Raw genomic sequence first — 23875 nt, forward strand, 5'->3', positions numbered from 1 at the left:
TTAAGTGGGATCGTACAGAGCCCACAAAAGGGAGCTCCAGCCAGTATGACTCATTTACTACTGAATGACTAAGAAAGGCAAAATATGTGGGGAATCTGGGAATAGGCTTCTGTATCTTCTCTGAACTATAACTGACCAAGACCCTGGCTGATGTTCCTTTTCAAACAGTGAGCAAGATTCCTTTAACCTAACTGTGACACTTCCCCTTATGGTTTTTTTTCCATGCCCCTCATTCCCAGGTGCATGTATACGTGCAGCAGGATGTATACGTGCTGTATTCTGTAACTTACAGCCTCTCATCTCGCTTGTATTCTCTTAGCTTGTAAATCTGATGCCTTTTCTGTCACTGATCATGTGAGAAAATAACATACAAAATACTGTACAGTTCCTAATTATTCTTATCTTTTAATAAAGTGTCAACATTTACCAAACCACAGCACTGACAATATCATAGTCACTTCCTCGTCTGAGTGTGATAAAGTAGTGGTATATGAGCCATAACAGTAACCCTTTCAGTAGTTACCTTCCTTAGTGAGTATCCAGTCCCTATCATCGCTCTCCCTGCTTGTAGGAACTTTAATGGAAGTCAGTGCCTAAATATCTTTGAGGATCAGGACCTTCTTTCCCAGCATGCCTTTCTGGGGCTGGCCCTTTCATTTTGGCAGAAGCAAGCAGCTGCAACTCAAAGGTGGCCATTTTGCAATTGACTGAGGTTTGGTGTATTGCTTCCTTGAGCTGGTAAGTTATTTTAATTTCTGGTATGTTTTTATTTTCTTTTTCCTGTGAGATGATGGAATGTTCTCACAGTTAGAGTAGTGAGATACTGCAGTTTCTCAGGTAACACCATCTGGTAATTGCTGACTCCTTAATAGCAACCATTATGTAGTACTACAAGGTTCCCATCTCAGATTCCTGATACCACAGAGCACCTTAGCTTTAAGGAAATAATTGTTTTCATCCATGAACAATAAGGGGGAATATCATTTTGTCATTCAACTTGATGAAGTTAGTCACGTTCTGATTTGTGATAGATCAGTCTCAAATGGTCAGGGGTTTGTTTGGGATATTTATTGGTTTGGTTTAGAAATAAAGCTGGGAAGCTTACTAGACCAACTTTTCTTCCAAGATTTCTGATAGTTTCCTAGTTCCAGGTAACCTGGGAATACCATCAGAGGAAGTCCTTCTCATGGTGTTTCAGAAATTCCTTTTTTAGTTCTTGCCAAAATCCTGACATGCAGAGATGTCCCCAGTTTTAAATTTGTCAGCAAAAATGGATCAGTTTGAGTTTGATGTCAAAGTTCAAGTTGGTTCCTGTTTTATCCAAATTGGTTCACTCACCCTTGCTTCTGATATTACTAGAAATACTGTCAGAAATCCTATGACTGCTTGGGAGTTTGAATGTCAGTCATTACGTAACACACTGTGGCCACTGAAAATTTCAGGGAAGCAATAAATGTACAGGTATCAAAAACTTTAGTTAAAAGAGAATAGCTGCTAACATGATAGGGCTTAAGAAACAAAGTGGAGCAGTTATTACACTGTCCAATAGAGATACATCCATGCTAATTCATTCATTATAGTATCTTAGCTGAAATGAGAGTCTCAAAATTTTCTACCAATTTCAGTTCTATGTATATTTGTTGCATCTCATTCAGCTGCTTTTTACTGTATCTGCAGATGTACGCCTTCTGTGCTTCTGCATGTACACAATAAGTCACTACAAAATGTCACCAGTGTAATGACATTAATGCTTAGTCTGTCAGCAGTAAATGCAAGTGACAGAATGTAATTTTTACTATAGAAAATGGGCTTTCTCTCAAGGGTATGTAGCATAACTCCAAATAGTTCGGGTTGGGATTTTCTAAGGAGTTTAGCTAGACTCCCCTTCTCTTCCCAGGCTGCATTAAATTTCAGTGGGTGTTGAGGTCCTGACTCTCCTAGTGTCCTTTGAAAATCCCCACCCTAAGTACCAACTCACTATGGATCCTTAATGACCTATACTTAGCACAAATATTTTCATCTCTTGCATCCACTTGCCTCCCTTGCTACTTCCCCCTCCCAAAAAGAAATAGTTTTTTAAAGGGCCTTTAATAGGATTTTTTTTTTTTAATTTGCACTGTTAACACTGTGGTGCAGCTCCACCTACACCTAGGCAAGGCTCCCGTGGGCAATCCTGTGTTACCTCACTCTGCTCAGAGCAGGTCTAATGCTTGCTCTGGCAGCCTGGTTCTTATTAGGGCTCCTAATGATATTAGTACTGGTGTTAGTGTGATGGCCACCATTTTGACTGACTCACTGGGGACTAAACTGGTGAATTCTAGAACTACATGCATAAACTGTTACGATTAAGGTTCTCTAGTTGGGGTTGTTTCAGACTCATATCCTCTGTGAGAGGGGAGACCTGTAACACTGACCAATGGGTTACATAAGCAACAGTGAGAAATTTCTGCTAAAATATTCCTGGTGCAGACAATGCTTTGGTCAAATCAACTAGTTGAAAAGATGGACTGCACTTCAAAAGAAACATTAGGTGAGTTAAACCTGAACTGAAAGGAAAATTGCTTTCCATAGAAAGTAAAAGGAATTTATTGTATTTTAAAGGTTGCCAGAAATATTATGCAACTGTTTAACTTGATCTTGCAGTATATTCAACATTTTGCAGAGTAATAGGAGAGCTCAGCTCTGAGTAGAGTCATTATCTGCTGTGTATTTGCAGTGTTCTGCTTAGCAATAGCCCACATGCAGATCTGCTATGAACACTTGCAGAAGTGCCAAATATTTTCTGGAGGTTATCAGCTGAGAGAAGGGATATTCTTTGTTTTAAATAGCCTGGTGGGATCTTTAGCATCCACCTGCACTACAAACAACCCAAAATAATACGTGGCACTTCCCAGTAAGGAGCTCTTAATGTCTTGAAAGTGCTGTTGAAACATTAATCAATGAACCTGTCCTCACAGCACTCATGAGGGGTAGGGTAAGTAAATACCATTCCTGTTCTATAGACAACCTCTGTACCCCCACAGAAGACCCATCTTTGCAAAGATGTCAAATAATGGTGGGTGCCCAGCTTCAGACACCCAGGTGTGTCAGGCTGAGCAGTGAAAAACTAAGACTCAAAATTATGGGAACCTTTGGAAAATGTTATTTTAGGCGCAGGTTGACTAAGTGCCTAAATCCCATTTGAAAATGAAATGTAGGTGCCTAAATTAGTTTGCAGCACTCAGCATTGCAATGCCGAGTGCTGCAGTGTCTAAATACCTTGAAAAATTAGTGCCTGAATTTTCAAAAGCAGCTAATGACCTGGGGTACCTCAGTTTTTGGGTGCTCAGCTTGAGCCACCTTAAAGGAGCCTGATCTTCTGAGGGCGGGTTCTCAGAACTCTGAACATCAGGACCCTTTAAAATGTCTTGAGCTGGTCACCTCAAAATCATCAGTTGCTTTTGAAAACATAGGGGCCATATGTTTCATTGTCGCCTCAAATGAAGGTTATGTTAGGAGTCGTTCTTGTATAGGACCCAAGGCTTTACCTAGCCTGATTCAGGCTTGATGCAGGGATTGTTTGTGTGATGCAGTGGAAGGAATCCTCCTCCAGTGCTGGAACCAGCCTGGACCTCCTAGATGTGGTATGTTTCCCACCTATGTGTGCATGTAATGTCAAGACTAGTGATCTGCCAGCCCACCTCCAGCAGCTCAAACCTACTCTTCCTCTTCACACTGAAGTGCAATGAGCGCCACTGTGCAAGCTCCAGGAAGCTTGTCCTCCTTTCCTGTGCAGCTGAGCTACAGCAGTTCCATTGTGTCTAGGCCCTTCCCTACCCATTTTTGGCTGGAGAGGGTGAGGTATAGGTAAATGTATATTTGCAGTTACAGGCCAACATTTTCAAAAGTGACTAGTGATTTGGGGGCTTCCATTTTTTGTATGCTTCACTTGGGTCACCTGAGAGAGGCCTGATTTTCAGATAGTGCTGACCCTCCAGTCTCCGATCATCTGGCTTTTTTAAGGTGTCGCAAGTTGTGTTCTGAAAAACGGAGGCACGCAAAATCACTAGTCACTTTTGAAAATCCTGCTCAGGATATATATCCATGAGTGTAGTACCACAGTACAGCATATACATAAAGGAAAAGTGAATTGAACTGAGTTTGACTCTGTGGGTCCACCTGGGAGGAACTGCATTTTTTCCTCCATAATGCAACAGAAATGGATCTCACACGTCCTTCATGCAGCGTGTCCTCCTTTGTTTAAATCAGAGCTTCAGCAAATGGTTAGAGGAAAAAGTAAATTTTAAAACATCTGTATGTTCACCTGGACTTTAAGCTGGAAGAAGACAGTCTATAAGGAAAGAGACACCTCATCAACAGGGCAATTCTGCTAATTATTCTACAGTCAGACTTTAGAATATCTTGCAGAACTAGCTGTGGGCCAGAGCAAACATGTACAGAGCTGGCTCTGATGCTAAACTGCTTGAAGAAATATTTCAATACCTGGAGATGTGAGTAGCAAACAAAATTCAGTTAATTATATACTTCACAAAATAAAAAGGCAGGAAAAATAGGGCCAAAGCCAAGCAAAAATAAGAAAGCAATGACTTTTATTTAAGCCAATTGTGTCCAGGACCCACCAAGGGCAGCAAATAGCATTCTGCGGACAAGGCTCATTTTCACCCACTTCTTTTTCATTTCTGGGCTTCTTGAGTAGGGAGACTATATTTCCAGAAAGTGAAAATGGGACACCGGGGAAGTGGCAACACCAGGCAGCTTGAGCCAGCCCCATGTGCTGCCTGGTATCAGCACTTGCCCCGAGCCCCGCTACCGGTGCTCAGTGCTTTTGGAAATCAGGCACAAAGTGACTTGCCTCAGTGCTCGCAGTAATTTAGTGTCAGAATTATGATTAGAACCCAGGTTTTCTGATGCCTAGTCCCATACTCTAACAATCAGACAATACTGCCTCCCCAAAGAAGCTAAACTTGACAACTACAATAACCACAACTAGCACATCATTTGGACCCCATTCTGCCTCTCTTACAGTGAGTGGCAGAGTAAGGTGCTACTCGGTGTGAGGGAGCTCATGGCAGAATCCGACCCATGATAATATAGGGCCTAAGCCAGTTAAAGATTTTGGACAGAAAAATAAGCTCTTTTTAAAAAATGTCCCTGCCTGCTATTAGCATTTGCATTTTACAGACATTTTTATCTAAATACAAATGTCTACAGAATACTAAGATTTCCCCCCCCCCCCCCCTTGAAATAAAGCCACAATTTTTGGAGGGGAAAGTTAAGAGAGGGATGGGAATCACCAAATGTATTTTAAAAAGCAGTAGCCATGGTAACTGAGTTGCATTCAGTTACTAGGGTAACTGGTGCGGTAATAATGTTTGCTGTAAAGTCAGACAAACCTCCTGATGATCTGTTCATTTAAGATGTTTTATAAACTCTTGAGCTATTTTTAGGCACCCGAATCTGTAAATCAGAAAAGCAATTTACTATCTATTAAAATGACCAATATACTATATTACTTCCATTTTCAGCAAATGTTTCTTTCAAGATTCCTTAGCTTTCTCACTATTAGTATTTTTTTAAAATTGGTTCTTCAAAGTGAAATGGATGATGCATAATAATATTGGGCAGGAATCTTAATCCTGGGAGAAATTCTAAAAAAGAATTCAACCATGAATTCTTTTGAAATCTTTCATTTTTTAAACAGAGCTTTACATACTTTTAGCCCAAGACTACAAAGTAGGTTTTGCTAAAAATTTGCTAATGAATTAAATCAATACAGTTTGGAATGAGTTCTATCTCAAACAATCAATACAGGCTCAGTGATGTACAACAGACAGGCTGCTAAATTGGTCTAAATAAATTTACAATTGATTTTCTGTTTTAAAACTGAATTAGAGCATTTATAGTCTCAATGAATAAGATCAACTACAACTTATGCAAACAAGCATGCTGTTTGGTTTGCCTTGTCTAACACTAGTAGAGAACTTTTTACTATACACAGTTACGTAACTTTTTTAAAGAAAATAATCTTCAGAATCGCTCGGCTCCTACACTGCAAACAAAAGCACGTCAGGAAAGCTGCTTGCAACGTAGTTGTTCCTTAGATATCTGTAACGAGGCTATTTTTCTAGCTGTCTATGTGGATCTTCATTACTGAAGTATCTGAATGCCTCCCAAACGTTAATGAAGTGATTCTCTCTCGTGTGTGTATGTGTGTGTGCGTACGTGTGGGCGGTGGGGTGTATTATCATCCCCCAAAATGGGGGAAGGGCTAGGTAGTCATAACAATATACTCAGCTATACTGGGGAGTAAGAATAAGGCCTTCCTGGCCTCTCTGCTCAGATTGCAACTCCAATTACTTGCCTGATGTTTCCCACTGTGAAAGAGTGGGGAGGGGTTGGGCTCTAGAAGGACAATTGGCTCCCTCTTTCCCCCCAATTTACTAGCAAGAGTCGTGGCTGAGTGCATAGGCAGGATAAAACTGCTTCATGGAAAGAGGTGAAGTAATATACTCCTCCTCTTGTGGAGGAAACAGGGAAGGAACTGTGTGTGACCTGGCGGTAAGTCTCTAAGTCACAGTGCCGCTGCCCCAACCTTTACTCAAAGCTGGACCCAGTGTCACAGTCTAGTCCTATGTGGTTTGTCCAAAGTTACACAGGATGCCTGTGACAGTGGCAGGAACTGAACCCAGATGTCTGTTTATCTAGGTACTTTTATTGCCGATGTCACCATAGTGTTTGTGTGCCGCACAGGTAATGAATTTATCCTTGAAGCACTCCTGTGAGGCAGGAGAGTATTATAATCCCCACTTTACTAATGAAGAACAGAGTGACAAAGATTGAGTGACTCATTTAAATTCACAGGGGAAATTTTGTGGCAGAGCTGGGAACTGAAACCAGGTCTCCTGAGACCCGATGCATTGCCATAACCATCCTTCCCAGCCATCGTTCCAATATATAATATAGATTGGTCCTTAATCATGATTTGTACCAAGGTCATTCTGACCAATACTTCAGTATGGCGATGAAACACCAGTAAGGTCCAGTTAATGTTACAAACTGAAAGCAGGTATGGAACCAGGTTTCTTTAGAGAGTTTCATGCACAGGCAAGTCCTGAGGTGTCTCAGTGATGTCAGTAGAGCTACAGGACCATGCGGTTAGGGGCCAGAGGTGAGCAAATGTAAATAAGTAATTGGGGTAGAGAAGCATCAAAAGCAGTTGAAGAGAGAAAGGTAGGTAATGTGGCTTGATCTTTACCTTCCTTCGAGCCTGCAGGAACCTTTCCACAGCAACTCTCTATTGTAGGTGGTTGGGAGGGGTTGGCAAGAATGGGCTGCAGCAAGGTTCCCTCGGAACCTCACAGAGATGTGCAGGTAGATACCATAGGAGATCATGGCAATCCTAGATTTTAAAGGAACACGGATTATTTTCCTCTAGGAATGCATGTATCTAATACTCACCAGCATTAAGTGGCTCTCTTCTTTATGCACATCTGTCCTTGCTGCCTGCCCAGTAACTCCCAGTAATTCTCAATAATACTTTTCTTTGCATGAACAGGTCCAATTAGTATTAGTGATGAGTGAACTACTTCATAATATACTAGAGAGAGAGAGATTTTGCTCCATGATCAGTTTTCTGGCATAATCAGGTATCTTATAAGTGAGCCATCACTCTTAGGAATCTTAGAAGTTAGAAATGGGAAAAGATTTCTTTTGTTCATCTTACTGCAAATGAGGGATTCTTCCCTAGGGGTACACTTTCCTTCTACCACTTTTCTTGGGAGAATATTATACAGCAGAATATGCTTAGCTGGCCTCAGATTTAGCCTAATTGTCCGCTTCCTTACTTAAAATCCCATTGTTCCTAGTTATATTCCTATGTTGCGCACTAAATAATTTCTCTCCTTTCTTGGTGCCAGTGACCTTCAGATATCTCCAAAATGCTCTTTTGCCTCCTTAGTCATTGCTTAGCTAAGCTATAAATGTTGAGCTGTTTTAATCTTTCTTCCTATATCAGTCCTTCTGGTTTTCAGGGTTTTTTTTTTAATTATCGGGATGGGAAAGTCAAAAGATTTCCAAAGCCAAACCTTTATTTTAATATTTCTTTTTTAAAACTTAACAGGTAGGAGATCATTTATCAGACTGGATATTTCTTGAACAAATTCGCCGTTAAAAGATCTAAAACCAAAATCTGTTGGACTAAAGCTAAAATGTTACTGTTGATATTGTTTTCTTTTTGACAGAGGTAATTTGTTATTGCATACACAGACATATGTTTAAGTTGATAGGATATTATAAGGCTTGTACTTCTGAATACCAAGTTTAAAAAAAATCTAATTAGTCTGCCAGATCGTCTGCCTTCCAAACCTACTCAACAAACAGCCCAAGTACAACATGTTCTTGTCTGCCGCAACTGATGGATACACAGCACTTTCCCCTGTCTCCCACCAAAAAAGTATCTATGTAGCAAGATAGCTGTTTGCCTGAACAAAAAGAACATCCAGACTGGGTCAGTGGCTTAAAAGTACAGTAAGTGCTGTGCAAAGAATTCATTATGATGCTATGCTCTTGTAAATGGGACAGTCTTGGCTTGAATCCCTGACTCGGTCTCTAGGGTTGAGATTTTCAAAGCTACCTAGAGGATTTCTCTACACAACTCTATTAGAATTAACGCTAGATGGGTGGTTTAATTCCCCTAATGGGCTTTGAAAATCGCAGCCTACATCCCTGTTTGGTGGAGATTTGGGAATTTGCTCATGCTTCAGATTTAGTTTCTCCCACATGAAAGGGACTCTGCCGGCGAGGTGGTACCACAGAGGGCAGGACCAGATGGTGGTTGGGTGAGGAAGGGAAAAGAAAATGCTGGAGGAGACTGGTACGCTTTCCAGACAGACTGCTCTGATGCATGCTCATGCACTAGCAGCCATGAAAAAAGAGATTCTCCCCTCACCTCCTAGGTAAATGGTTTTGGGTTTCCTCTCCACCCTCAACATGACCATTATGAATTTCTTCATTGTTTCACTAGCATAAATAGTATCCTTTGGGCCTACTTTTAAATAGGCATATCTTCGTGGGTAGAAATTCACATAAAAAGAACTCAACACATTTGTCACTAAGTGGGACTCTAATTAGCACGAAAAGGCCATGGGAAAGACAAGGGAAACCTGTAGAACTGGTCCAGCAAGGCAGGGCAGAACAGAGGCACATTTGTTGGGTGTGAAAGCTAGTACTGCTGCTTCCTGCATTGTACCTGCTTTCTCCTAACTAGAAGACTTCAGTTGCAAGGACTATCAATCTCTGCTCAGTGTTCTCTTCTGGTTGCCTCATTTTAACCCTATCACTTGCACTCCTGTTTTTGTTTGTTCGTTTTTTCCTCCATGTTCAATTAAATTCTAGGTTCTGTGGCCCCTCCCTCATCTGAAGGGAGATGGCCTTTCATTCTGATAGGCTTTTCCTACTATTCCAGGTTGAACATAATCTGGCACCCTCCATAAGTATTAAATTCCCCTTTAAAATAGTATGAAGAGAAAACCCTCTAGCAGGCATTGATATTATTCCAGCACTACCGCCATCCTGCCTCAGAGGGGGAGGTGCCATTTCAAAGTTAGCTCCTCTTCTAGAAGACGTCAGGAACTAATTATAAGAAGACCAAAGAAGTATAAAGCAGTCTTTGGGGTATGTGAAAACATCTAAAAAGGGACAAATTGGTTTATAGGTAGCTTTGATGCTGGAAATCAATCCCACATTATCAAATGAATTGTCAGCAGCTGCTGTGAGATGTCTGATGGCTCTTTGATATCCAGACTTCATTCTAAAGCCTGGATCCTGCCCATTGTTCCTCCCCTGGGTCTTTGTGCAGGTGAAGGGGTCCACCTGCAAAAAACAACTTGCAAACTCAGGGCTCAGACATGGTTATTTGGCTAGAGGCTTTGGTTTTTGTGTTCTGAGACTTAAGTTTAAGGGGTATCTGTGCTAATAAGAACAACAAAATAGGAGGTGGCTACAAGTTGGCAAGCTTTCTTGGAGTCACTGGGTACAGGACCTTCATTCCCTCATCACAGGCTGTGAATTTCCCTCTCTCCTCTCTTTAATGGGGCTTAACCTTGAACCATTATGGAGTGATGTATCTATATGTGCAAGGCAGAAAACCTGATCCCATATTAATGAGACTTCTGCTGTTCAGAAACCAAATAACTACTGCCTACAGTAGGCAGAAGCAGGGCCTAAGAAGGAGAATGCAGTGTAATTCTTCATTCGCAGGTGGAGGATCAGACGTGCCCTTTCTTCATCTACACCCTGATCATGTTCTTTCTTTTTATTCTTGCACTTTAAAGAGTAGAGGTCTGATCCTAAACCCATTGAACTCAATAGGAATAGGATTATTCCTAGTGCCAAAGTTCCCACATTTATCCTCTGATGAAACTTGCACTGGAGCATAACAATCTTGTGCATCGTGCAAAGACTTGGAGGAATAAGGCTGTGGCATGACAGGATGCAATCCCTTCAGACCTTCACCCATGTCTAATCACACGTGGATCTGTATTACTGGTAACAGTTTTATGGCCTGATTTATACATTTTTTAAGGTTGAAGCAGACAGATGGCTGGGTAAATCCTCACCCTCACCAACTTCCTGTGAGGCATGTGGCACATATTTTATTTTAAAACCAGGAAAATCTGCAGTATTTCCTTTTCCATAAAGACACAACCATTGGTGCAGAAGGTCAGACTAGATATGACCAGCTGCTCTTTGGCACTGGAGTGCTAAAAGGCTATTAAATATAAATAAATAAAAATTAAAGACAACTTACATGAAAATGGGGTTAACACTTAACGTAGTTTTTACCCTTTTAAAACAAATTCCTAGTCTGTATTTCAAACACTCACATAGAATGTGTCGAATTAAGTATCCTAAATATCTTTGGCCGAATCCTTGGCTGGTGTAAATTGGCATAGCTCCAGGGATGTGAACCTCCTTGACTTCAGTGAAGCTATACCACTTTACACCAGCTGAGAATCTGTCTCTACTGTATTTTTGTACTATTTGTGTGTTTGTTTATCATTTGCACTTCATTCGGCTGGCACTATGAAATTAGATTTCTGGTTGTACTCCTTGATCATGTCCCTTGGAACTATTTGTGAGTAGCATCGTCATTTTCTGGGTTTTAGGCGCAGAATCTACTGCACAGCCTGTGGTGGTTATTGTTTTCAATGCTGACACTCCCTGGAATCTCAAACACATCAGTCAGTCTACTTATCAGATGTCAACAAATATTGACTTTTTACCTCACCTATGATGGGTTTTGTTGATCTTTTAAAACAATCAAAGAAACAAACAAACCCCTAAAGTTATAGGAAAGTTCTCAGTGGCTGACAGGCAATTTAGCACTGAGAGTTTCTCTGTTCTTCTTTATTTCCACAACAAACTTCTGATTTATTTATTTATTTTGTACAGCTAACATCTCTGACAATCCACTCACAATTGTTTATCAGTCTTAGGACCAAAGTGAGAGCATATGTAAGCAGAAAGAGTTCCATTAGCCTTAATGGAGCTGAACCCTACAGAGTCTGGCCCTTACCATTCCTCCCCCCCCCCCTTCCCATTGCTTGTTGATCCTTAAATCATAACATAGAGCAAAGTCATGAAGTAGTGAGCTTCCTGAATAACAATCTCAGGGTGAAAAACTTTGCCCTTCTCAACATAACCTCACAATGTTGTTTGTGTTCTTAGTACATATATTTATATTAATTAAGCTACGATGCTAATAATTTTGATCCTCTTCTCATGCACTGCCTTCATCCTATAGATCCTATTTCTGCAACTGGATCCACTACTAATACATACGCTTGTGCCTGTGCATATCTCTGTCAGAATCTATGGGACTCTGCAGTGCTGCATTCATCCATGACAGTGGATTAAACCATTCCACTTTTGTCTTTCAGACTTGATTATTTGTTCTTTTTATCTGGGCTGAGGCAGGGGCAAGCGGTAGTTGTGGGAAAAAGTGGCAAACAAGTCCCCCCAATTATTATATTATATTTATTATTATTTCAGTGACTATCTAGTTCTTATATAGCATTTCATCAGTAGATCTCCAAGCATTTAGCAAAGGAGATCTGTATCATTATCCCCATTTTACAGATGGGGAGACTGAGGTACAGAGAGGTGAAATTATGGATGTTTCACAATAGTGAAAAAAAACATTTACATTTCCAGACTGAAAAAAATTAAACCTCAGCACTTTTTGCAGACAGAACTGAGAAAAATATGCCCAATAGGGAGCATGAAAAAGATGTTTTTACCCAGTCCTAAATCCAATGAAGAATATGGATGAACATTCAGACAACACTCAGCATGATTCATTAAATCAATTTTTCTTTCTTATTTTGTAGCATGAGTAAGGAACAAATTCTTCCACAGGGCAGTAAGCAAACAAGTTCTAAACAGCAAAGTAGTGTGGTCAAGACATCACTATTTGGGAGATATGCGCTGCATTAAGGATGCAGTTAACTATTCAACAAAGAAAAGCAAATACCAGTCTAATGGTTTTATCCTATTATAGAGCATTTGGGCTGAAGGCCATCCAAAACCAAAGAGGTCTAGTCCATTCCATGCTGTCATTAAACTGCAATCGGAAGACTCTCTGAAGCACCTCTAAAGGATTCAGCCTCCAAATGCACAGTGCTCACTGTTTTATTCTATGTATTACATTTAAAAATTGAATTAAAAACTTGGGTTTCTCAATGCAGCCGAAAGTTCTTGCTTGGCAGCGTGTTTGGAGTAGTATATCGTAGCCGTGATGATGCTTGAATGGTAGAGTACTTGGAGCAGGGCAACCTCAACCGTGTCCTACAGCAACACAAACCCTATCCTATCCTCACCCCTGTCATTCACACAGCAGGTAGACAGTAAGATCTAGCTGTAGGACCAGATATTCCCAGTGTTTGAAGGCAGATGCAGAAAGCTGCACGCAGGGCTGGATTTCTGAGTAAGCACAGTAGGCATTTGCCTAGGGACGCCGGTGTTCTAGGGACACCTAAACAGTGGTGGATTACTGTATGGGCCAATGGGGTCTGTGCCCAGGGGCCCCGGCCAATTTGGGGGCCCTGCATGAGCTCTGAAACTTCTGGTCCTGCCCCTTACTCCTCCTCGTCCCCCTGAGGAGCCATCCTCTGGCCAGGCTGGAAGCTGGAGCCCGGGGTGAACATATTTCCCCCTGCCAGGAGCTGGCCGAGCTGGTTGCCCCAGCCCCTTTCTGCCCTGTCTCTCCTCCCCCCTGTGTGGAAAACAAGGTCAGCTGGGGAGGGAGTGCTGAAGATGCTGTGCCTAGGGACGCATAAAGTGTAAATCCGGTCCTGGCTGCACCACCTCCTCAATCCTCCTTCATTTCATGCTGAACTGTATGCCCATCCGGAGACAAAAGCAACGTTGCAGTATCATTCTGGCAAGTTTTGGTTATGCATGCAAGGTCTGAGGCCTTATCCCATGTCAAACTACAGATGGTGTTAGCTTTTATTAGCCACCAACATTGTGTTCAACAGCATGAAGCAAAAAGGCAGAAACTCATTCACCAACAATGCCCTGGCTTTTCAAGAATTAGTACGAGGCATGAACAAAGAACCAGGATTCAGCATCTTTGTCTCAGTTTATGCATGTTACACGAAGCAGTGCATGATACCATAGTCTTGCCTTGTCCACCCTGTCCACTACGACAGGGTCAGAGGGAGCTCAGCACATTATCCCTCCAGGTGCTCCACATTCCCACCATGTCGCAGCTTTGCTTATCCTTTTTTACCAGCGTCAGAGCATCATTGAAGCTGACACAACTGCTGCAGCGGAGTGCCAAAAAAAAAAAAAGGAATTTCCCTAGTAGGTTGCAAAATCTTCCTTAAGCAGCAACCCACCACCAGTTCTCAATCTGCCTATTCCCTTCCCACCACATAAAGATTAATCCATGTGAACCCACACTTTACCATTTCTTATGCATTCTATCTGGAACCTCCAGCTTCCTCCCAACAGTAGCCTGCACAATCCAGCTGTATACATGTCCATAAAAAAAAAAAAACCTGCAGCAAAATGAAAAATGTAGGAGCAGCCTGAAATAAATTCAGCATCCAAAATAACTCTGTATGGGTTATACTGTTCATTATTGTACTCAACCACATTTTTAAACACAGCTCTAGCTTTTCCTTTTCCTTGAAACTACTGCAGAATTACCAGGACTGTAGAGTTCAGTATGGGGGTGCCAAAGAACCAGGGAGAGCCTTGCCGCAGATTTTAGGTATGGATTGCTGCAGAATACAAGGTGACAGAGGAAAGCGGGTGCTTGATTATGCTGTAGTGTGGTAAGTAAATCCAATTGAACTAGATTGTAAATAAAAGTAGTCATGGGCCCTAGCCTGGTTTTTAATGATAGACGGATAATACAGCTTTTCTGGCCACAGCTGCATATGGTTTCCGTGTTCGGTTTCAGTCTGTCTTCTTGGCAACAAAACAAACAGCAGTTAATTGTATATATGTTCTTTCTGTTTAGTAGCCAGTCGTGTCAAAGACCCCAGGACACAAAACACATTAGTAATAGTATGACCCTTATCTCCATTTCCCAGTACAACACAATATTGTACCAGCTATCATTGTGTAGTGTAAGTGCTCTCTCGTGGGTGTTCCCCACATAATTGGGGTAAAAAGATATCCGGAGGGAGAGAAAAGTCTTCTGTGTATGTAAGAATTATTTTCAAAGTTACAAGCTAGTATGAATTATTTACGATAGACCTCTCTAGCACTTTTGATTATTTTTACTACTGTATATTACTATGTTACTTCCAGTGCTCACGTTCCTTTTTATTTGGCTTGCTCACGGTTTTATTACGCATCAAGGACTTTTTAGTATTGCCGTTTGCCTTATGGCGTGGCAGCAGGGAGCAGCTTTTCGGAGAACAATGGTAAGCGCGTTTTATGGGTTGCCAGGTGTATGTATGAAGGTACCTTAATGCTTATGTCACTGGTTAGAGTTGTACAGCTGCTAAACAAAACACAGTAGCTTTGTGTTTGTTTTGTTGTCAGGAAGCTGAACTGAAACTGAGCATGGGCATCGTGTGCAGTTTTGGCCAGAAAAGCTGCATTATCCTATTGTTAATAAACAGGATAGAACCCAATATTATTTCTATTCACAGTCCAAATCAGTTGGATTTACTTATTACACTACAGCATAATCCAGCCCCTCCCCCCGCCATTTCCTCTGCAACAATCTGTGTCTAAATTTTGCAGCAAGAGTTTCCCTGGTTCTTTGACACTCTTGTACTGACTTCTACAGCGCTGGAAATTCTGAAGTAGCCTCAAGGAAAATTAAAAAGTGAGAGTTTTGTTTAAAAGTGGAGTTAAGTACAACAGTGAATAATAGAACTCATACAGAATTGTTTGTTCTGTTTAATAATGAACTTATTTCAGGCTGCTCCTATGTTTAAAGAGATACAACTGGGTGCCTTAAAATCTGAATCCAGTAAAGGAGTAGTAATGATATTGTGCAACGTTGTTGTGGTGCTTTATATGTTCAAAGAATTATGTGGACTAACTGATCCTCACGATGTTCCTGTGAGGTAGCTGGGTAAGTTTTATTATCCGCATCTTGCACATGAGGAAATGGAGGCAGAATGGTGAAGTGATTGGGCCAGGCCACACAGCAAATCAGTGGCAGAGCCAAGACTGCATGAATTCCCAATTCTCTTATTTTTTCCTCCATAGCACACTGTATTTCAAATCACTAGCTAGTTTAACACCATGAAGCTGGACCTGCGATGTTTAATTAGATAACCTAATACAAGCAAAACATCCTTGGACTGGCTCACCAGGCATACCCAGGAGGAAAGTCACAAAAGCAGAGTCTATCACAAAGAGTAATCAAGTCACTAAAGGCAAAAGAGACCCTTCATACAGAAAATAAGGGACCTGTGCGTTCTACAAGGTCAATAGAGATCAACAACAACTGATGTAGTCACAATTTAAGCATTCTGACCTTTTTCTGACTAACTCTGCATTGTGTAAATATAGAACAAGCACCGTAAGTTCTGGAGCTAGTATTTCATAGAAATTGCCCTGCTATGGAGAGAAGCCCATTATATCCCAATATTTAATTTCCCTATGATTATTTCATTTCTCCTGTGCAGGACACACTCAAGCATTTGCTATGTGGATTGCAGAAGCACAACTGAGCTGTGGATTATGAATTCTGGATATATATTTTTTTAAATTTTAGTTTTTGGCTGGCAAGGGAAGTCCACTTAGTAGGAGCCTGAAAGTTTTGCTTTCCCTGTTGATTCCATTTCCTGGACCTTTGTAATTTGAATCACATTTACAAGCCAGCCATTTCCCTCAATTAGCATGGCTCCATTTTGAATATCTGACTCAGTTTGGCATGCTTCAATAAGATCTTTCACCTATGTCCGAGTAAGTTCGGGTTACAGGCTTTGATGTTTGTTTTTTTGTTTGTTTTTTTTGCACCATAAGCTGTTGCTTCTATCTGACCTCTAAATATCTTATTTTTCATCATTAAATTTACATAGTCTTCCAGAACATAGTCATGGTGTACTTTCTGCCTATCATAAGACTGCTGTTCGTAATATACTTGCCAGCCTGCAGTAATGTAGTGGCTTGGGTATATTTGCTGCTGGATGGTGTATGCCATACATGTTGAAGTGTTTCTAATTAACTTGCTGTTCAACAGCTGGTAGATTAAAAAGACTATATGAGGCATATTACTACCACTGCTCACTTTCCTTTATTAGTAGCATTTATATGACAGAAGTGCTTAAAGGCCTGAGGTGAGGTCTCACCCATAGACCCTCCTCTAGTGGCTGATGCCATGCCAGCGTTGCAGCTCTGCCTCACGTTCCCTGAATAAGGGTTTTAAGTCCACTGAGGCTTGTATAGTGAACAATGCCCTTCAGGTATCTAATTTATTCAACCCTAGTGGTGGAACATCACATGAATAGGCCTCTTCCCTCAGTGTCTCTACCTGGCAGGAGAAGAGGCTTAGTCAACCTTAGTCTATCAAACCTGATTCCGTCCAAGGTCCCTAACCAGTGAGGACTTCATGACCCAAACCCTTTTCTGGAGTCAGGGGTTTCTTCTCTCTAGCTGGGGCGGGAGGGAAGGTCTCTGCTCTTGGGTCAAGGTCCCCACGGAGGCCAAACTATGGTGACCTTTCTTGACGATAACACATAATTCCTCTTTTTCCAGGGCTTCTGCAGTTGCCTGGTGAAGTCTTTCATGGCAGCCAAGTTTCTCTTAGATTTAGCATTCATAGTCTCTTCCTTTCTGAAACTCTCTCACCCAGATGCCTTCTTCCTTGGTTTCCTTTGCTGGTGAGCCCCCCGCCCTGAGAACCCTTTTCTCTCTAGGAGCTTTTTGCTACATTCTGGAAACTGTTTCTCTCCCCAGAAGTCTCTATTCTCCTAGCTAGGTCCCAGTGGGAGCAGCTTTCTTTTATCCAGGTGCTTCTCTGATCACTTAACTGCCTTCCAGGAACTCAGTGCATTAACTAGTTGCAGGTGAACCTGAGTTGCCTCATTTCCCCTTGTGGAGTCTGTCACAGGTGGGCTAAGCCCTTGACCCCTTCAGAGAGTTTTGCTGTAGACCCTAAAGGAGAGCAAGAGCAGGCCATTGCTTCTCTAAGCAGAAGCCTCTATTTCTGGTGACAAAGGTCTTGGGTTGAGCTATCTGAGCCAAAACTTGAGAACTGTTGAATACAGAAGCTGAAGCCATATTCATCAGTTGCTTAGAGGAAGAGCTTGAACTGTTCTCCATCGCTGAGCCTTGCTTTTAAAAAATCTGCAGTGAATTCTCGGTCTGTCTGACTTTGGAAGGCTTTTGGGTCTATACTCCTTGCCTGGAGTTGACCTTGATTAGCTACATGAAGGTAAAAACTACTTATCTTATCTTGATGTAAAATACTAGAGGAGACAACAATCTCAAATTAACTGCATCAATGTCAAAATACCCCTTTCTGCAACAAAGACAAAGCCTCGATCTCTATGCTGTGTGCTTTTGCTTTGCTGATGGGAATCTGCATGGATGGTTATGCAGCCAAAGTCCAAATGTGGGAGACGTCTGACTCCAAAGAAACGACATAAAGAGGTGACACTTCACACTAAGTGTGTACTTATAAATAGCTTATAAAACGTTAATAAATGATTAATAGATGTTTTATTAAAGGGTGAATTAATTGTCATAGATTATTATAGATTCCAGTAGGTTGCTTATTGATGGAAGCCATGCCTATAACACCTTATACTGATGTGATCGTAACTATTGTGATATATCAAGGGCAGAGGGTGGCAGGAGAGTATGCGAAGGGAGATATATCAGCCCTAGGATGATCAGGGCTTTATTCCCTGCAGCCTAACTGAAGTCCTGAGGGGGCAATTAGGAGCCAACTGAGGCCAATTAGGAATCAGCTGGTGCTCCATAAAAGGGCTCCGCCCCAAACACACAGGGCACAAGCTGGAGGAAGCAGAGGTGTTGTGCTGTGCGGAGTGGAGCAGATTGGAGTAGCAGAAGCAGATTGGAGTAGCGAAGTGTGGGAGAGTGGAGGAACCCCAAACAGAGGTACTGAGCCCAGCAAGGGGCAGCAAGGACAGAGGGCCTGAGAGGCCAGAAGGACTGAGGGGGGAAGGTAGCCCAGGGGAAGAGGCTGCAGCTCCAAAATACAGAGCAAGCAGTCTAGAGCTGCTGGTCATAGGGCCCCTGGGCTGGGACCCAGAGGAGCGGGTGGGCCCGGGTCCCTACCCCTCTCCCCCCAGGGAAGACGGGGTGATGGGCACCTTCCTGGCCCCCAACAGGAGCGAAGCACGAGATCCACTAGAGGGAAGCCGGCCATCAGCCACACTATCTATACCTTATCCCACTCATGTTTCGAACATGCTTATGACATTTATTAATCATTTATTAACCCTTTATAATCCATTTATAAATGTACTCTTGCCTGAAAAATAGTAGGGCCGGAAGCTTTAAACAATCTAAGATTAATTTTTTAACCAGAAATGACATTTTGAATCGCCTTGGTGTCAGGAATCAGCATTTACAATGCAAATACTTGAAAGTAGCAATAAGTGTTGGCTAACACCAAATGGAAGCAGTAAAGTGGCAAATTGGAGTCTAAAACAACAATAACACTTTGCACATATGTATTGCACCTTTTGTCTAAGGATCTCAAAGCACCTTACAGACTACTGGAACAAGCCCCACAACACTCCTGTAAGTACTACAAGCCCTCTTTAGCAGATGGGGGCAATTGAGTCATAAAGAGGTAAAGGGCCAGATTTTCAAAAGAACTCGTCACTCATAACTGGGACCAAATTCTCAAAAGTCCTCAGCACTCCCATTGTGACACCCACAGGTAGCTGAGTTGTTTTGAAAATTCTGCCCTTACCGAAAGTTACACAAGTGGGGGCAAAACTGGGATTAGATTGACTCCCAGTTGTGGATTTATAGCCATTGTGACTGTATTTTCAAAGGAGTCTAAGGGAGTTAGGTACCCAATGCTCATGGAAACTCCTTAAAATTTCTTTGAAAATTCATCCTTTACCATTATGGCATGCTGGAAATTTGGGAGTTGTAGGTGGGGTATTCAGCACCTTTGGAATAATGATTGGAGTCACATGTCGGAAACCAGTGTCGCCTGTTCTATATTTCTGTACTCATGTTTGGTTTACAGCATAAGTCACAAGCAGGTAATTCTGAAACATCTTCCTCTAAGGGTTCACTGGATAGCTTTGGCCAAGAATAGAATTAGCAAACAGTAGCCCCTAGTATATGGTGAATGATTGAGTTGAATTATCAACAAGGGATTTCAATTTCCCATGCAACCTACTTTAGATAAAAACTGTTCTCCCTCGATCTGCGTGCATAACTTCAATTAGCGTTGCTGGCAGTTGTGTATGTGCATTAGAGGGAGAGTATGTCCTAAGGTCTTCAGGACTGTCATGAAGGAAGTGTCAGAGTGCCCAAACAAGCAGAATGCACAGAAGGGGATCTGGAATAATGGCTGACTACAGCAGGCAGTTTTATGCAGAAAGAGGCATGAGTACCGGGGGGGAGTCAAGATTATAAACTATACCTTAAGACCTGCACAAAATATTTGATAGAATTACTTTACCTTGCTAATTCAACCCCATTTTGCCCCCACCTCCACCTTGTTATAACTGTAAACATGTCCTTTGAGCATAGCACTCCTAACTGCTTTGCCATCTGTCAGATTTCCTACATTCTCCATCTCTCCTTTCTGCTATTTGAGATCCCATCTAGGGCAGCTGGAGTTCTCACCCTGTCATGTTCTTTCAGAATGCCAGGGACTCGGGATATGCTGCAGGCTTAGGGTGTGATCCAAATTCAGTGTGTTGGAGCCAATGATTTCAGGGGGCTTTGGATCAGGTCTTTTTTGCTTCTTAAACTGGTAGCTAGGTTGGGGACTCTGTTTCTTATGCACCGTGCTGAGCAAGCATAGCTGCAGGTCACTGATTTATTTGGTTTTATGAAGTACAGGTTGATGGATTGCTGTCGTTATAGCTACATCAGGCTCGCTGGCTTGCACACAGTGGGAAGTCATTAAAAAAAAAATCCCCCCCCCCCCCCCCCACTCTCCTTTGTTAATAAAACGCTCATTTCAGGTGAAAAATAAAGGGCCAAATTATGGCCACTCCAGCATGGTTATGCTAGAAGGGCAAAGAGAGTCAGCAGTAGGAACCGGAGCTTGCAGAGGATACACCAAGAGCTCTGGCTGAACTCTCTGTTTCCACTGGAGCAGTTCCCCATTGGGTTGTTTCTAACCTAAGATATGTCTCTCCTCATCCACTCCTCAGGAAATATTCCTTGATTTTGATGTCTTCAGAAAGTCTCTGCTGATTCTTCTCCAGTCTTCACAGGCTACTTCCTGAAGAGAAAAGATCTCATTGCTATAGCAACTGCAGCCAAAATCCACAGCCCTGGGGGCAGTTTACCTCTAGTCATTGTTGCAAGTGGGACTGAATGTACTCAATCCTCCACCCCAGCTCTTCAAGGATAGACTGACAGGACTCGCATACAAACCCACGGGGGAGGAATTACATTAACATGGCTGCTCCAGTTTTAAAACATCACCTGCAAATTATAACAGAGCATGTACTAATGTATCTTTGCCCAAACATTGGGGTTGATTTCAGAAGAGCTCTGGGAATTGAAGATTCTTAGTGGCTTCTGAAAAACCAGCAGCGGGAGCCCAAATTGCTTTTGTTGCATAGATCCACAGAGAGATCTTTAATATTTTATCAAATTTGTTTTTATTTATTTTAATACAAGGGGCCGCCAGTGTTTGACCCCATGCACCCTGCAAGCAAGCACTCTCTGTTAGGTTCTCCCACACCACTCTGCCAATCTATCTTAGCTGTGACCTCCAATAGTCTTGCCAGTGGTGCCAGATTGTACGGTGCGTTGAAAAGAGGCTTCCCCACCCTCACAAGTATATTCAGAATCCAGACAACTTAACTAACGTAATAGAGGTCTGGAAGCCTGGTGCTCCAAATAGTTACTAATCTTTTCCTCCATTGCAGCATTGTATCGCCTTCCTCATTTTCCCATTAAGGAGAATATAAACATAGATCAAATAATTTCAAAACTTCTGAAGCAAACCCTAGCATAAAATATCCCTGCTAGGTATTTTGCTTTGGCCTTCCAAGTAAAAGTAAAGATAGCAAATCAAAATAATGAGGAGAAAGTAATTGCTTTCTTTTGTCTGTGTTGTTCATATCAATGTTGCAGTTTAATACATTTTACAGGATTTGGAAAGCTTTCAAAAGCCAGTATTGAAGTTAGATCATCCCTATAGATATCTCTCAAAGCAGCTGTTACTAGAGTGCAGATGAAAAACACTAAGAATGTTTTCTAATTAGGTTCAAGTTCTATCTCACTGTTCTATCTTACTATGATATTTCACCTCTGTATTAAATGCTTCATCAGAGTGATAAAGGAAAAGGGAGCAAGCAATCATTTATTTACTGAGCACATTTTTTGCCTAATTATGTAGCATGAGTGACTATCAATACAGAGAAATTCACTCCAGCAACAACTTTCTCCAATCTACATCTGTTCTCTAAAGAAAACAATTTATTTTTTGGAGTTTGTGTCTGTTTCAATAAAATATTTAGATTCTAATCTAAATGCAATTGACTCCCATGGGAATAAGTTTTAGCACTTAATATATGTAATCATACCTAGTAATTCATCAGATACATCTAATGGTAGAGTCAGATTTCATATGTGATTGCATAAAGCTGTACCAGGTAAAAATGCATGTGCAGCACAAACCCACATTTGCACAGCAAAAGCAGGGATTTACACATCCAAGTACCCATCTGCATTCTCAATTACCCAGCAGGCACAAAAACCTGCATATAGACATGGTTCTAGTGCATGAAGACAGGGAATGAACATTTTTCAAGCAGTAGAAATTGAGCATCAATGTTTTTGAAAATGTGTCTCAAAATTTTTTTTTTTGTTCTTAAGAACAAGGATTAAAAATTGGGGAGGGATTGTTGTACTTAATTTGCCAACACTCAAAATTACGAAACAGCATGGAATAGAAAAATACGTTCAGAATCCTTAAGATACATATTTATAATACATAGAAGATTTGCAAACAATTTATTGGTTGTGTTAAGTTTAGGGGCTTGATTTTCAAAGGGTAGGTGCTCAGTGTTTTCTGAAAATTGGGCTTTTTTTTTTTTAAGTGTCTGAAACTGGGGACCCAAAAAATCACAACTTGCCTTTGAAATTTCTGTCCACAGTGTTTCTACAGTTATGCAAGTGAAGGGGAAAAAATGTACCTCAGCTCCCAGTATATAAATTATAGGCCAGTGTAAATCATTGTATTTATTCTTTTTCTTTGTATGTTTAAAATGCACTATCCACACTGAAAATGCTGTCCCTGTTAGCATATTGCACAGTTGCTTTAAGGAAATTTAATAATTGCATTGATATGCTCCGGAAATTTAAACTGAAAATAGATCTGATTTTAAAAAAATTAAAAATAAATTGCTGAGATTGTTTTGCAGGATTCCAAATGGACCTTTTAATCTTTTTGCTAAGCTTTGAATCAATGTTTTATCAAATTGTGTATCAACATTATTTTTGGAAACCTTATTGTAATGGTTATCAAAATGTTTGTTTACTGACAACTAGATTTGCAGCAAAAGAACAAATATCATGGCATTTTGGTAAACAACAAACAGGTTGAAAAAGCCAATGTTTGTTTTTTCAAAATTTTTCATTTCTGAAAGGCCATTTTTTTAATGAAAACTGTTTTTGTTTGAAACATTTCAACCAGCTCTACCTGAGATTGGATGGTGGGCAAATGAGGCACCCTGGCCCCATTATGGGTCCTTGCTCAGGCAAAATCCCTACTGAATTCATTGGGAGTTTTACCTGCTCAATAAGGAGTTCAAGATAGAGCTTAGTGATCCAGATCCTCAGCTTCCATTTTCTCTGAGAGAGCACTGCTTCAAAAGGCATCCCTATTTAATACAAATTCAGTTTTGATTTCATCCAGCTTTCAACACCCAGTTAACAGTCTGGGTAAACTTTTCAGCACGTGTAATGTAAACCTGGTGCTTGACAGTTTCTGAATGCCTCTCTAATTAGGTAGCAGGGGCTGCTTTCAGCAGAGGTGGAGAGGGTGTCTTGAAGGCAGATTTGAAGCTTGTCATATTTTTTTTTAAGTATACAATATGTAATCTGTACATACTTGAAGTGCATTAGATACTACAGCAGTTCTGCTGCTGTAGACCAGCATTGTTAGACTTCACAGTTACTTCTGTTTCTGATTCTTCCACTCTACAATTCACCATGCATC

General features: G+C 41.3%; 1 protein-coding gene and 1 long non-coding RNA gene across 6 annotated transcripts in view; one reads left to right on the top strand and one right to left on the bottom strand.

Moving 5' to 3' along the window:
• Positions 1-23875, bottom strand: part of KCNC1 (potassium voltage-gated channel subfamily C member 1) — a 145047-nt gene that overhangs the window by 37685 nt on the left and 83487 nt on the right. The window lies entirely within an intron of this gene.
• LOC137148120 (uncharacterized) lies at positions 18500-23080 on the top strand. Its single transcript, XR_010918444.1, has 2 exons — positions 18500-18600; positions 20853-23080. It is a non-coding gene; the product is annotated as an uncharacterized lncRNA (long non-coding RNA).

This window comes from Emydura macquarii, unplaced genomic scaffold (assembly GCF_026122565.2).
Source record: "Emydura macquarii macquarii isolate MOO-44397 ecotype Brisbane River unplaced genomic scaffold, CSIRO-AGI_Emac_v2 contig_587, whole genome shotgun sequence".
Lineage (NCBI taxonomy): Eukaryota > Metazoa > Chordata > Testudines > Chelidae > Emydura > Emydura macquarii.